This window comes from Crassostrea angulata, chromosome 9 (genome assembly GCF_025612915.1).
Source record: "Crassostrea angulata isolate pt1a10 chromosome 9, ASM2561291v2, whole genome shotgun sequence".
Classification (NCBI taxonomy): Eukaryota; Metazoa; Mollusca; class Bivalvia; order Ostreida; family Ostreidae; genus Magallana; species Magallana angulata.
The window spans coordinates 37,328,971-37,341,413 of NC_069119.1; the positions used below are offsets into that span (position 1 = coordinate 37,328,971).

Sequence of the window (12,443 nt, forward strand, 5' to 3'; positions counted from 1 at the left end):
AACGCCATGTTCATCAATGATGAAACCAAGATATTCTGTCTGTTCCTTGAAGAAACTACATTTCTTTAGCTTCATTTGAAGTCCATGCTTCCTTAGGCAGTTGAAAACGTCTTGAATATGACGAAGATGATCTTCCGGTGTCTCTGAGAATATAAGAATGTCATCCAGGTATGCGATAGCAAACTCCTCTTGTCCTTGAAGAACTATGTTCATCAGCTCCTGAAAAACTGCTGGTGCATTACTCAACCCAAATGGCATCCGGTTGAATTGGAATAGTCCTTTGTGACATGCAAAGGCCGTTTTTTCTTTACTTGAATCTTCTAATTTCACTTGCCAATATCCACTCTTTAAGTCTAGTGCAGTGAAATATTTTGCCTTACCTAGTAAACATAGGATGTCATCAATCAACGGTAGCGGGAAGGATACGGGTTTCACTATCTTATTCAAGCTTCTAAAGTCAACGCACATCCGGTCTGATCCGTCCTTTTTCTTCACCACTACTAAGGGAAATGACTAAGGCGATTGTGATCTCTCAATTATCTTTGCGTCCATCATTTCCAGTATGGCCTTGTCAATTATCTGTCTTTTATTTAAGGGTACACGGTAGGGTCTGTTCTTTATTGGGTGGTGATCTCCAGTTTTCATCTTCATTTTAACAGTATCAGTCACTCCAAGATTACCGTCTTTCTTTGCAAATAAATCATTGTTTTTGCTCACAAGTCTTTTGATTGAGTGTTCAAATCTTTTAGGTACATCAATTTCTTCTTTTGTGTCTTGAGTAGTCTGTATTTCTGAGATTTCCTTCTGTTTTAATGCGGTAATTCGTCCTACTATGTAGCCTCTTGGAATTTTATAATTTTTGTTAGTTTGGTTAACGAAGATCATTGGAACTTTCTTATCTTTCCGAACTATACAAACGGCGTCTTTTAAATATAGTCCTGGGTCTTCCATAATGCAGTTATTGTCTATGCTGTTCACTTCAACCAAGTCATTTTTTTCCAGAGGAAAATTGTTATTTATTTTTCCATAGAATACAGTCACCGTGTTTGGTCTCATAATAAGTTTCTTAGGAGTTCTTACAATAGTTGAGATGTGTAAATCTTCTTTAAGTTCCGCGTATACTTTGCCATCAATACGCATGAGTCCAAGATCAAAGTATAAACGAACATTGTTTTTCTTGAGCCAATCACGACCGAGAATCATGTTTCGGTTGAGTCCCTTTGTCACATAAAGTTTGTGGTCTACAGTTAACCCTGAAATCTTAAAGGAAATATTTACATACCCTATCGCAATTAAAGAATTGCCATTTGCTGCTTGTAATTAAAGAGGGGATGTCGTTATTAAACAACTTGGGGCGGGGAAATAGATTATCATACACTTTCTTACTAATTAGAGATACGGCTGCACCTGTATCTACCAAAGCTCTAAATTTATTTTTACCTACTTTTAATAAACAGCTACTGGGGTTGTTAGTAAAATTAATTTCATATGTAGGTCTTTGTTTAAAGTTCTTTCTTCGGGCTTCAACGAAGGAAGAACGTCTTAGTTTTCCTGTTTTTGTTTGTAAAAATAAGAACGCGATTTGAAATTTTGAGACGATCCCCTATTTACTTGGTCGCTAGATTTATATGTTCGGCCTTGACGATTTGATGGTCTGCCCCGATTTTGCTGCGCTCTTTGATACATATGCGAGCCCCAACAATCTGCACGCACATGACCTACTTTACCACAACTCCAACATTCCACAGGCGAACGGGGTTTCTGCTCTATATTATGGACGGGTTTGTTTTGACTGGGTCGTTTATTTATTTGAGGACGGGACCTGACTTGGGTTTTATTTTGAGTACAAAATCGAGCCCTATGACCCGCCTGTTTGCATTTAAAACACCTACTATTACGCGCATGGTCAATTTCCATTGGTTCTACATGCCTTGTTTCTACTGAGGTAAGATTATCCGCTCTATTCTTTAATAAGGGAAGAGTAGTATCAAAATTTGAAAGAGTTCGTCTGTTGTCATTACTTTGGACAATTTCTGTCATATTTGACCCTCTTATCGCTAGCCTCTGTCTCAGATTTTGTTCTCGCATTGCTATTTGAATTGCGGATTCTAAATCTTTAGGGTTTTCTCGCAAAATTTTCATTCTGAGATAGTCGAATGTCAACCCGTCACAAAAGATATCTACTAACTGTTGTTGTATCAAAGGATCTTTTAGTCTGTCATTACTGTAGGCGTCTTCCGCAATTTGCAATAGTCTCTCGGCGAACAACTGAACACTTTCATTTGAATTTTGTCGAGTCTTACGCATTACTGCTAACGCGTGTTGGGGATCTGTTATTTCTGCAAATCTATTTTTAAGGGATTCCTTAAGATCGTTCCAAGATGGGATTTCTTCAGACGCATCTGTTTCATCTAAATACCTTTTAATATAATCCCCCACTGAACCCTTACTCGTTATGTATGCAAGCATGGGGATCTCATGACCTTGTTTCCCAGACATAACACTGTACTTTTCTACTTCTTTTATCCACTGTTTAAATTATTGAGCATCTCCCTCGAAAGGAGTTATCACAGAAGATAGGGGCACTGAGAGTGCGGCTGTTATAGCGTTAACTTGACCAATGAAAAAATCTTTATCATCATCCTGATCTGGGACTCGGTGTCGAGGTTCACGAGTTGCATACGGCCTAGCATCATGATATGTTTCAAAAGTGTTTTGTTTAATCTGCTCTTTTTCTGGGGACTTTTGACCTGTTTCTTGCTCTTTATTTTCTTTTTTCTGACCCAACGCCGCGAATTGCTTTTCTAATTGCTCCAATTGATTTTTTAATTCTTTTTTATAAAACCCATAACCTGTCGCCATATTGGTTGCTTATGTCACAGGGCTACAATTGAGTATAATTTAGTATTTAGTAATTCATTTATATACTCATTCATTCATCCATACATTTCATTATTAACTCATTCATAGTTTACTCGTGTTTGAGTGGTATTCGTGTTCTGTCACGTGATTGTGTTATTTTGGGTTGTGATTTACCAAATACGGCAATAGCTACTGTATGTCTATATTTGGTAGTGGAAAAACAGGTTTTAATGGGTGTGTATGGTCAGTGCGCAAGTGTGAGTGATAACACTTAATTTATAATGCTTTGCACCATGATTTTAGAACATAACTCGTTTGCCAGCAGACAGCGACAGTTTTACAACTGGTCTGATTTAATAGTTTGAGATTGTCACTAGTTTCAAACTATTACTATTAAGTTTTACTGAAGGCGAATTTGGTCACCTTCTTATCATCATTATTATTCACGAATGCCATAATAAAGTAATGTTGGAAACTGGACCATCCTTTTATTTATTTATTTTGTACGAGGAATAACGACCCCGTGACAAATGGCGCCCAACGCATCCAACGTATCCAACAACGAATATTCCAACGTAAATTCCAACTTCTGTCCCAGCATATAGGCCTAACTTGTGGAAAACACTGGGAGTTTCATCCGGCACGTGTGTACGACAAAGTCGACTCGGGTGACCGAATTCCAAATACATGTATAAAACCGTCATCCGGAAAACAGAAATACCGGTATATATATTCATGTGAGCGCTCAACTATTTGATTTTGTGTGAAATACATCACTGTGTTTCCTGTTATTTCTACTTCATGTATTGAATATTCTGGCCAGGCCATTGGAATTCCGGAAGATAGCGACCGTATATACAGGATCCGTGCGTGATTGACTGTTATCGGGTCAAAATCTAGGACGGCGAGGAAAGTCGAACACTCAGTTTCGCTTGAGTGATTTCAGTGAACTTATTGTGACCGACTGCGAGTGATATAATTTTACACTGAATATATTTTATGTGTTTATTCTCATTTCTATCATTGTACTGTTTATCATTTCTTTCATTTCTCATGTTGCTATTGTACCAGTCATCATTTCATGTGTGATAGAGCTTGCGTGTTTAGTTAGTGAGTTTGAGTAACCTCGCGTAAACTAAATAACTTTTGCTTAAATTTCAGGGCCATTGACAGCTGACAGATCCAGACGAAGACAATCAGATTTGTTACTAACCCTTTACTGCACTTACTTGAGCATATCAAGCACTAATTGTTTACAGAATGTGAGAATCTTGCAGAAAATCGGTGAAATTCATTTTGAATTTTGGTTTCAAGTTTGAGTTTATTTTTCAGTCGGTTTACTAGTTCTGAAGTGTTTGTACTGAGTTCAACTTCAAATTCTTTGTCATCTGTTTTTTTTGTTCTTATTACAACTATCATTATCATTCATTTGCATGATTTTATACTTATCATATAGCTTAGATTAATTAATAACTGTAGTGATTAGTTAGTGCAGTAGTGATTAGACTAGTTTGCATTAAGTGTTGCTTAAAGTATCTAGAGTGTCGGTTGAAAACAATAGAGCAATTTAAGTATTCATTCTAGTGCCGATTTATTTTCAGCTTTAAATTCATCAGTTTGCAGTTTGTTTTTGTCAGATTTTGAATTGTTGATATGGCAGAAGGAGGTGAAAACCTAACAGGTGTTGATCAAGAAGCGGGAGCGAAACCAAAGAAGGGGCGTGGCCGAGGATTGTCAAAAACAAATACATCTTTGGTAGAACCAGGTATAAAGCAACCCGGATATAAGGTAATAAGTAACCAAGAATATGACGATCTTATGGCATTGAAAGCTAGCACTCCTATCATAGGAAATGCTGGACCATTCAATTTCTCTGGTTCGAATGCATCATTACTGCAAAGTAATTTTGATGTAACACCTAAATTACCTATATTCAGTGGTAGTCTTGAACCAAACAAGAGTGAAGTTAGCTACGATGTTTGGAGTTTTGAAGTGAAATGTTTACAGAATTCGCATGCTATTCCTGAGACTTTATTGCTTCAGACTATCAGAAATTCTTTAAGGGGTGAAGCAAGGTCAATGTTGGTATCCCTTGGGGAATCAACTACGGTAGATAAGGTCTTAGCTAAACTTGAAGGTTTTTACGGCTTAGTCAGTAGCAGTGAAACTTTAATGCAGGGCTTTTATAATGATTGTCAAAAGGACACAGAGTCTATTGTTCAATATGGTTCAAGATTAGAGTCAACGTTGTGTAAAGCTATCAAACAAGGTCATATCAGTGATGCTGCAAAAGAATCTATCTTGTGTAGTAAATTTTGGACAGGTCTTAAAAGCAAACCTTTGAGAAGTGCAACTATGTATCTTTTTGATTCTGTGAAAGATTTTCAGAGTTTACTTAAAGAAATCAGAAAGATTGAACAGGAGGAACTATGCAACAGTAAGGCCAGCGAAAAGTCGACAGCTCATCAGAACCTTGGTACAGCAAGAGTAGAGAAAGAGTCTACAACTAACGAGGAGTTACTCAAGACACTACAAAGTATTGAAAAAAGGTTAGAGAAAGTAGAACTAATGCATAATCAAAGTAATGAATTATCTCCTCCAAACACTCAGTTTTATGGCAGAGGACGAGCATTTCGGAGGGGGCATTCGTACAACAGAGGAAACAACAGAGGTAGGTATTTCAGTAAACCATTTGAAGACAAAATCAGGAGTGAACCAAAAGAGTAGTCTCTTCCACTGCAGGGCAAATGGAAGAGAAAAGTAAGTGCCCTACAACTTTAGAACAGAGAATGGTTGGTCCATCAAATACAAGTACTGTTAATTTTTGTGGAAAAGAGGGCATTGGTCTCATAGATAGTGGATCTATGGTCACTACGGTATCAGAAGAGTTTTATAATTCTCTGACTAACAAGCCTGAATTACAAAACATTTCAGAATTTCAGCTGAATGTATACGGCGCAAATGGCAGTGAGTTACCATTTCTTGGTTATATTGAGGCTTCTGTTAAGCTACCATTTCTCCAAGAACCACTTTTTGTCCCAGTTCTAGTGACAAAGACTTCAGACTACAGTTCTAAGATCCCTGTCATTGTGGGTACCAATGTAATTCGATATTGTAAAGAATTTTCAGATATGTCCGACAGTGCTTGGAAAAGTGCAATTGAAAATTTGAATTTGAACTGTTGTTTACCTGTAAAAACTACGAACAGATTTCCTATTAAGTTAGAACCTAATGAAGTTAAGTACATTAGAGGTATTGTTCGTAATGTAGATTCCTCTGTAGAGTCAGTGTTAACAGAGCAGTCTGAAAATGGGCAACAAGGAGTGATAGTTTGTCCAGGGCTATTATCCATGAAGAATGCAGGTAGAAACAAAAGGGTCAACGTTAAGGTATGGAATATATCTGCAAGTGCTATAAAGATTCTGCCGAAAACAAATTTGTGTCAGGTAAGTCAGGTTAGAGTAATGGATGCTTGGAATCCGGAAACACCGACTACTGACAAGACGAAAGATCACAAACCCTTAACAGATTTAGGAGTGAAGGTAAATACAGATAATCTTTCTACAGAGCAGTGTAAGGAGGTATATGGTGTTTTAGAGAAATGGCGTGGGTTGTTTTCTACATCCCCGACCGATCTCGGGCGGACGGATGTGGTGAAACACGAGATACACTTAACGACAGATGTACCCTTCAGAGAACCATACAGGCGAATTCCCCCGGGAATGATTGAAGAGGTAAGACAAAATTTACGTGAGATGTTAGAGGCTGGCGCTATTAGAAAGTCCAGTAGTCCATATTGCTCCAATGTTGTTTTGTGCCGGAAGGCGGATGGGTCCTTAAGGTTTTGTATCGATTTGCGTAAGTTAAATAACAGGACAATCAAGGACGCCTACACTTTACCTAGGATTGAGGACACGCTAGACAGGTTAGACGGGGCTACTTATTTCAGTAAGTTAGACTTAAAGTCAGGCTACTGGCAGGTGGAGATCCGAGAGGAGGACAAGAAAAAGACGGCGTTCACGGTAGGTCCACTAGGGTTCTTTGAATGTAACAGGATGCCGTTTGGTCTAACCAACGCTCCTGCAACATTCCAAAGACTTATGGAAACTTGCATGGGGGACATGAATCTCAAATAGTGTTTACTTTTTCTTGATGATATCCTTATATTTTCCAGTACATTCACGGAACATCTTGAGAGGTTACAGTCTGTTTTTCAGAGATTGCATGACTATAAGTTGAAATTAAATCCAAAGAAATGCGAATTTTTTAAAAGTCAAGTTCGGTACTTAGGTCATGTAGTGTCTGAAAGGGGGATTATGACTGATCCTGATAAAACATCTGCTTTAAAGAAATGGCCGATTCCGTGTAATGTGAAGTCATTAAAATCTTTCTTAGGTTTCACAGGATATTATCGCAGATTCATCAAGGACTATGCCAGAATAGTCAAGCCCTTGAATGACCTACTGATTGGACAACCAACACACAAAGCAGCAAAGAAAAACGCAAGGAAGAGAAAGAAGACAGAGTGGAAATGGGGTGAGTTAGAACAGGATTCTTTTGATTTGATCATACAGAAGCTTACAAATCCTCCTATTCTTGCTTATGCCAATTTTACCCAACCATTTGTCTTGAACATAGATGCGAGTTCAGATGGTTTAGGGGCTGTTTTATATCAAGTAAATGATGGCATTGAGCGAGTTATTGCTTATGCAAGTAGGGGTTTAAGACAACCAGAGAAACATTACCCGGCTCATAAACTGGAGTTTTTATGTTTGAAAAGGGCTGTAGTAGACAAATTCCACGATTATTTGTATGGTAATCACTTTGAGGTAAGGACTGATAATAATCCTCTAACCTATGTTACTACAACAGCCAAGCTGGATGCTAACTCTCATCGTTGGTTGGCATCATTGTCAGCTTACGATTTTAAGATTACATATAGATCAGGTAAGCTCAATAGAGATGCAGATGGGTTATCAAGAAATCCACCACAACAAGAACTGTTTTCGGATGTGGTTAAAGCTATTTCTCTAGCTGCATTGGTAAAGATTAACCCTTTAGCGGAGAGCTGTGTAATTGGAAAGTCAATGAAGCTGAAGTCAGAAGAAGTCGATGAAACACCGCAGAAGCTTAGCAACATCGATTGGCGAGAGGAACAAGGTAAGGATAAAGTTATAAGTAGAGTCAAGGATCTGTTAAACGGCGGGGTCAAACCATCTGGTAATAATCTGCAACAGGAATCAGAACCAGTCAGGTTACTTTTAAGGGAATGGAGACAACTGGTGGTTGAGAGAGGAATCTTGGTAAGAAAGGCGGTGATTGCAGGAGAGGAAGTTCGTCAGCTAGTTCTTCCTGGTAAGTATAGGAGTAGTGTACTCATAGGACTGCATGATGACATGGGTCATCAAGGGCGAGATCGAACCTACTGGTTAGTTCAACAGCGATTCTTCTGGCCCAATATGTATGCAGATGTGGTTGACAAGGTAGAAAAGTGTGAGAGGTGTGTAAGAAGCAAGACAAGAGATATACCAAAAACTGGATTGGTGTCCATTCATACAACAAGACCTCTGGAACTTGTTTGTATTGATTTTCTTACTCTGGAGAAGTCAAAAGGTGGGTATGAAAATATACTTGTAATAACAGACCACTTTACGAGATACGCAATGGCTGTTCCGACCAGGAATCAACTGGCATCAACAACAGCAAAGGTACTGTATGAGCAATTTATCTGCCACTATAGTTTCCCAGAGCGTATACATTCCGACCAAGGGAGAAACTTTGAGAGTAGTGTTATTAGGGAGCTCTGCAAGATTGCCGGAGTAAAGAAGAGTAGAACGACGCCGTATCACCCAATGGGTAACGGTCAGGTAGAAAGATTTAATCAGACGCTTCTCAAAATGATGGGGACACTCGACGATGAGCAGAAGAAAGATTGGAAAACTTACGTTTTACCATTAGTTCACGCTTATAACGCGACAAAGCACGAGACTACAGGCTTTTCCCCGCACTACCTTATGTTTGGTTGGAATCCACGATTAGCCATCGATGCCTATCTTGGATTAGAGGATTCACAAGAAAAGGTAAGAAGTAGAGAAAACTATGCCCAGAAGTTAGAGAAACGATTACACTACGCTTACAAGATGGCAAGGGGTAACATCCGAAGGAACTCGAACAGGTATAAAGAGAATTATGATCACGCTGTTAGGTTTGAGAAACTAGATATTGGTGATCGAGTGTTAGTAAAAATGTTAGTGTTTTCAGGCAAAGCCAAACTCTCAGATGAGTGGGAGAGAGACCCGTATGTTGTAGTAGAACAGCCTGTTTCAAACATTCCAGTTTATAGAGTCAAAAATGAGGTGTCTGGGAAAATAAGAACGTTACATAGAAATCTTTTATTGCCTTTTATGTGCATAACTGAATCTTCTAGTTCAAATATAGAGTCAACTGAGAAGATGCCAAGACCAGAGCAAAAAGAATCAACAGAGGAATCAGATATTTCAGAATCAGAATCCAGTGATGAAGGAACTATCATTAGAAAAAGGAAAGGTAAAACTAAACGAAATTTGAGTATTTCAGATAGAAAATCAACGGCAGATTCATATGATAGTTCTCGGCAGTACTCCACAATGGGATCATCTCATTCAACTGGTCGGTCATCTATCACAAGGAATTCAACAACAACGTTTGAATCGCCAACACCGGAAATAACGGAACCAAGGAGGTCTGAAAGGGTTAGAAAACCCCCAGAAAGGTATGGTACCTGGGTATCTCCCCAACAAACTCAGGTCTGGTAAATATGACAAGGAGAGAATGTCACAGGTAGATTAGTGGAATTCTGCAGACAGAATAGTGAAATTCTGCAGACAGAATCGCATATAGTGTTGTATTTTAATTACATATTTTCCTGAATATTTGTTTTTAATTTTGTAGTATAAGTAGAATGTGGTATGATTATTTTAGTGTTGATAAGATGATTTAGTTAGATTTTGTCGATAGAATATGTCATAGACGGTAGAACATGATATTATTCTAATATGAATGATATAAATTTTAAATATTTAGTAACAGTATTAAGTTATATGATTTGGAGAGGTTATGATTCTTTTCAGTATTCTCCCTTAAAAAATGTCAGGAGACATTTTATTTAAGTGGGGGAGAATGTCACAGGGCTACAATTGAGTATAATTTAGTATTTAGTAATTCATTTATTTACTCATTCATTCATCCATACATTTCATTATTAACTCATTCATAGTTTACTCGTGTTTGAGTGGTATTCGTGTTCTGTCACGTGATTGTGTTATTTTGGGTTGTGATTTACCAAATACGGTAATAGCTACTGTATGTCCATATTTGGTAGTGTAAAAACAGGTTTTCATGGGTGTGTATGGTCAGTGCGCAAGTGTGAGTGATAACACTTAATTTATAATGCTTTGCACCATGATTTTAGAACTTAACTCGTTTGCCAGCAGACAGCGACAGTTTTACAACTTGTCTGATTTAATAGTTTGAGATTGTCACTAGTTTCAAACTATTACTATTAAGTTTTACTGAAGGCGAATTTGGTCACCTTCTTATCATCATTATTATTCACGAATGCCATAATAAAGTAATGTTGGAAACTGGACCATCCTTTTATTTATTTATTTTGTACGAGGAATAACGACCCCGTGACACTTAGACAAAGTTGTTTACTTCGAGATAGCTATAAGAGACATATAGAAATGGTTCTTACCTTATTCTGTTTTGACTTCGCTTAGTCCTGGTCACGGGCACCAAGAAAGTTCATGTAAGCCTTCCGTCTTACGGATCCAATTGAGGGTCAGCTCAAACTTAGTGATGACAAGTCCAGTATTTCTTTCTCAAGCGGTTTTATTAAGCGTGATCGTATAGCTACAATTACATCAGCTAATAGCAGCCCAAATCAGGAGTCTGCACAATCTTATTTCATATGGGTTTATATAAGGTTTTACTTATTATGGACAGTTTTGACTAGTTCGGCCCATATACGACGATCATGAGTGAACATTTAGTGTTCAAAATTAAGATTAATATTTTATTTCTAAATAAAGTAACAAAACCGTCCAAACTGCCAATCAAAGAGTCTGGATGCAGGATGTGAGTCTCCGAGTCCTGGGTCTCGGAGTACCCCACCTAGTATGAGGCATCACTTACTCACAATACGTTCATTCATACACGGCATTAAAGGTTACAAAGGTTAATATATAGAATACACAATACATGACTCAATATAGAATACTAGAGCTATCGTTGCAGACACAGAATCGCCAAATATGTCAGATGTTGTTAAACTCTCAATTTGGATATTATTCTGCCCGTATTATGCACCTGGTTTCATAACATCATTTAGGAATACTACGCATTGCTACAAGAGTCACAGAGTTCATTCTGTCAATTATCATTAACACCATTCAGTGCGCAGCATCTAGGTACACATAAATATCATAGTGACCATTATGTAATACTAGCAATTCAAGGTCATAGCATGGCTATCTGTTTACATACAGTCAAGAGGATATAGCAGTGACAAAGACCGGGGTTTGCTTTATACTGATAAAAATGATATAGCTGTGAACATAGTGAAGAATAAAATGACAGAGATGCATAAGTGAGAAAAGGAACTTGGGGATCCCGTGCAGTGGTGGTGGTCATCAGGACGGAAAACTTCGGTTTACCTTCACTGGTCCCCCCTCTACTACGAAGGGGTCATTAGTTCCACGTGTCATCATACAGACAACCAGAGACGGATTTCGATAGCATGTGGTAACATATTCCTTGTCCACATTCTGGATCATCTGCGATTTATAGAGTCTGTCGGGGTCATGTGTTGACACTCGAGGCCATATATTTGTGATAGAGAGATTTGCAAATAAAGGGAAGAAAATGCAGTATTTCATGTTAATAAATTGGCACAGAAACTTGTCTAAAACTTGACAGAGTGACTCTGTGTGTGAGTCAATATATATTTATAATACCATTTCACTGACTGCATTTGTAAGAAATGTAAATAAACGTATATATATAATATTGTTATCGGTAATGTTAAAGGGAACCTTAATTTAAAAGTTACACGTAGTGTGGCTACCAATAAGGTACATGTACTGTAAATACTTAAAATCAGATTTCAAAATTGCAATTTTTAATCTAGTTTTATGTAGCTGATGTAATGAAGGAAAAGTATAATAAACCGTATGTAACATATCGCTACAAGTTTCCTGACTGGAAAAGTCTGGATGATATTTTTATAAACTTGCAAAAATAAATCTAAGCAAGAAATACTATAATCCGACCATCAACCAAACTAAAGTTTTCTATAACTAAAGCAGCGACAAATAATGATACATGTATTTTGTTACACCCGCAAAATAATGTCAAAGCAGTGCAGTACATCGACAGATTGCTAGTTAGCAGTCTGTGATTAACACTATCAGTGAGCGGCCGGGTTTAGGGGAGAGGACCTGTCCGTTAAGGGTAGAAAAGTCTAGTAGTTTATCCTGGAAGTTATCTGTGTATAGCTATGCGGGAGCAGAATTGTTCGTAGAGTAATATGCTACAATGTA

At 37.9% G+C, this 12,443-nt stretch overlaps 1 protein-coding gene and 1 pseudogene across 1 annotated transcript in view; one reads left to right on the forward strand and one right to left on the reverse strand.

Moving 5' to 3' along the window:
* LOC128163636 (uncharacterized) overlaps nt 1-12,443 on the reverse strand; it is a 163,388-nt gene that overhangs the window by 36,175 nt on the left and 114,770 nt on the right. The gene's annotated exons all lie outside the window — the stretch shown is intronic.
* Nucleotides 4,516-9,944, forward strand: LOC128163642 (uncharacterized; annotated as a pseudogene).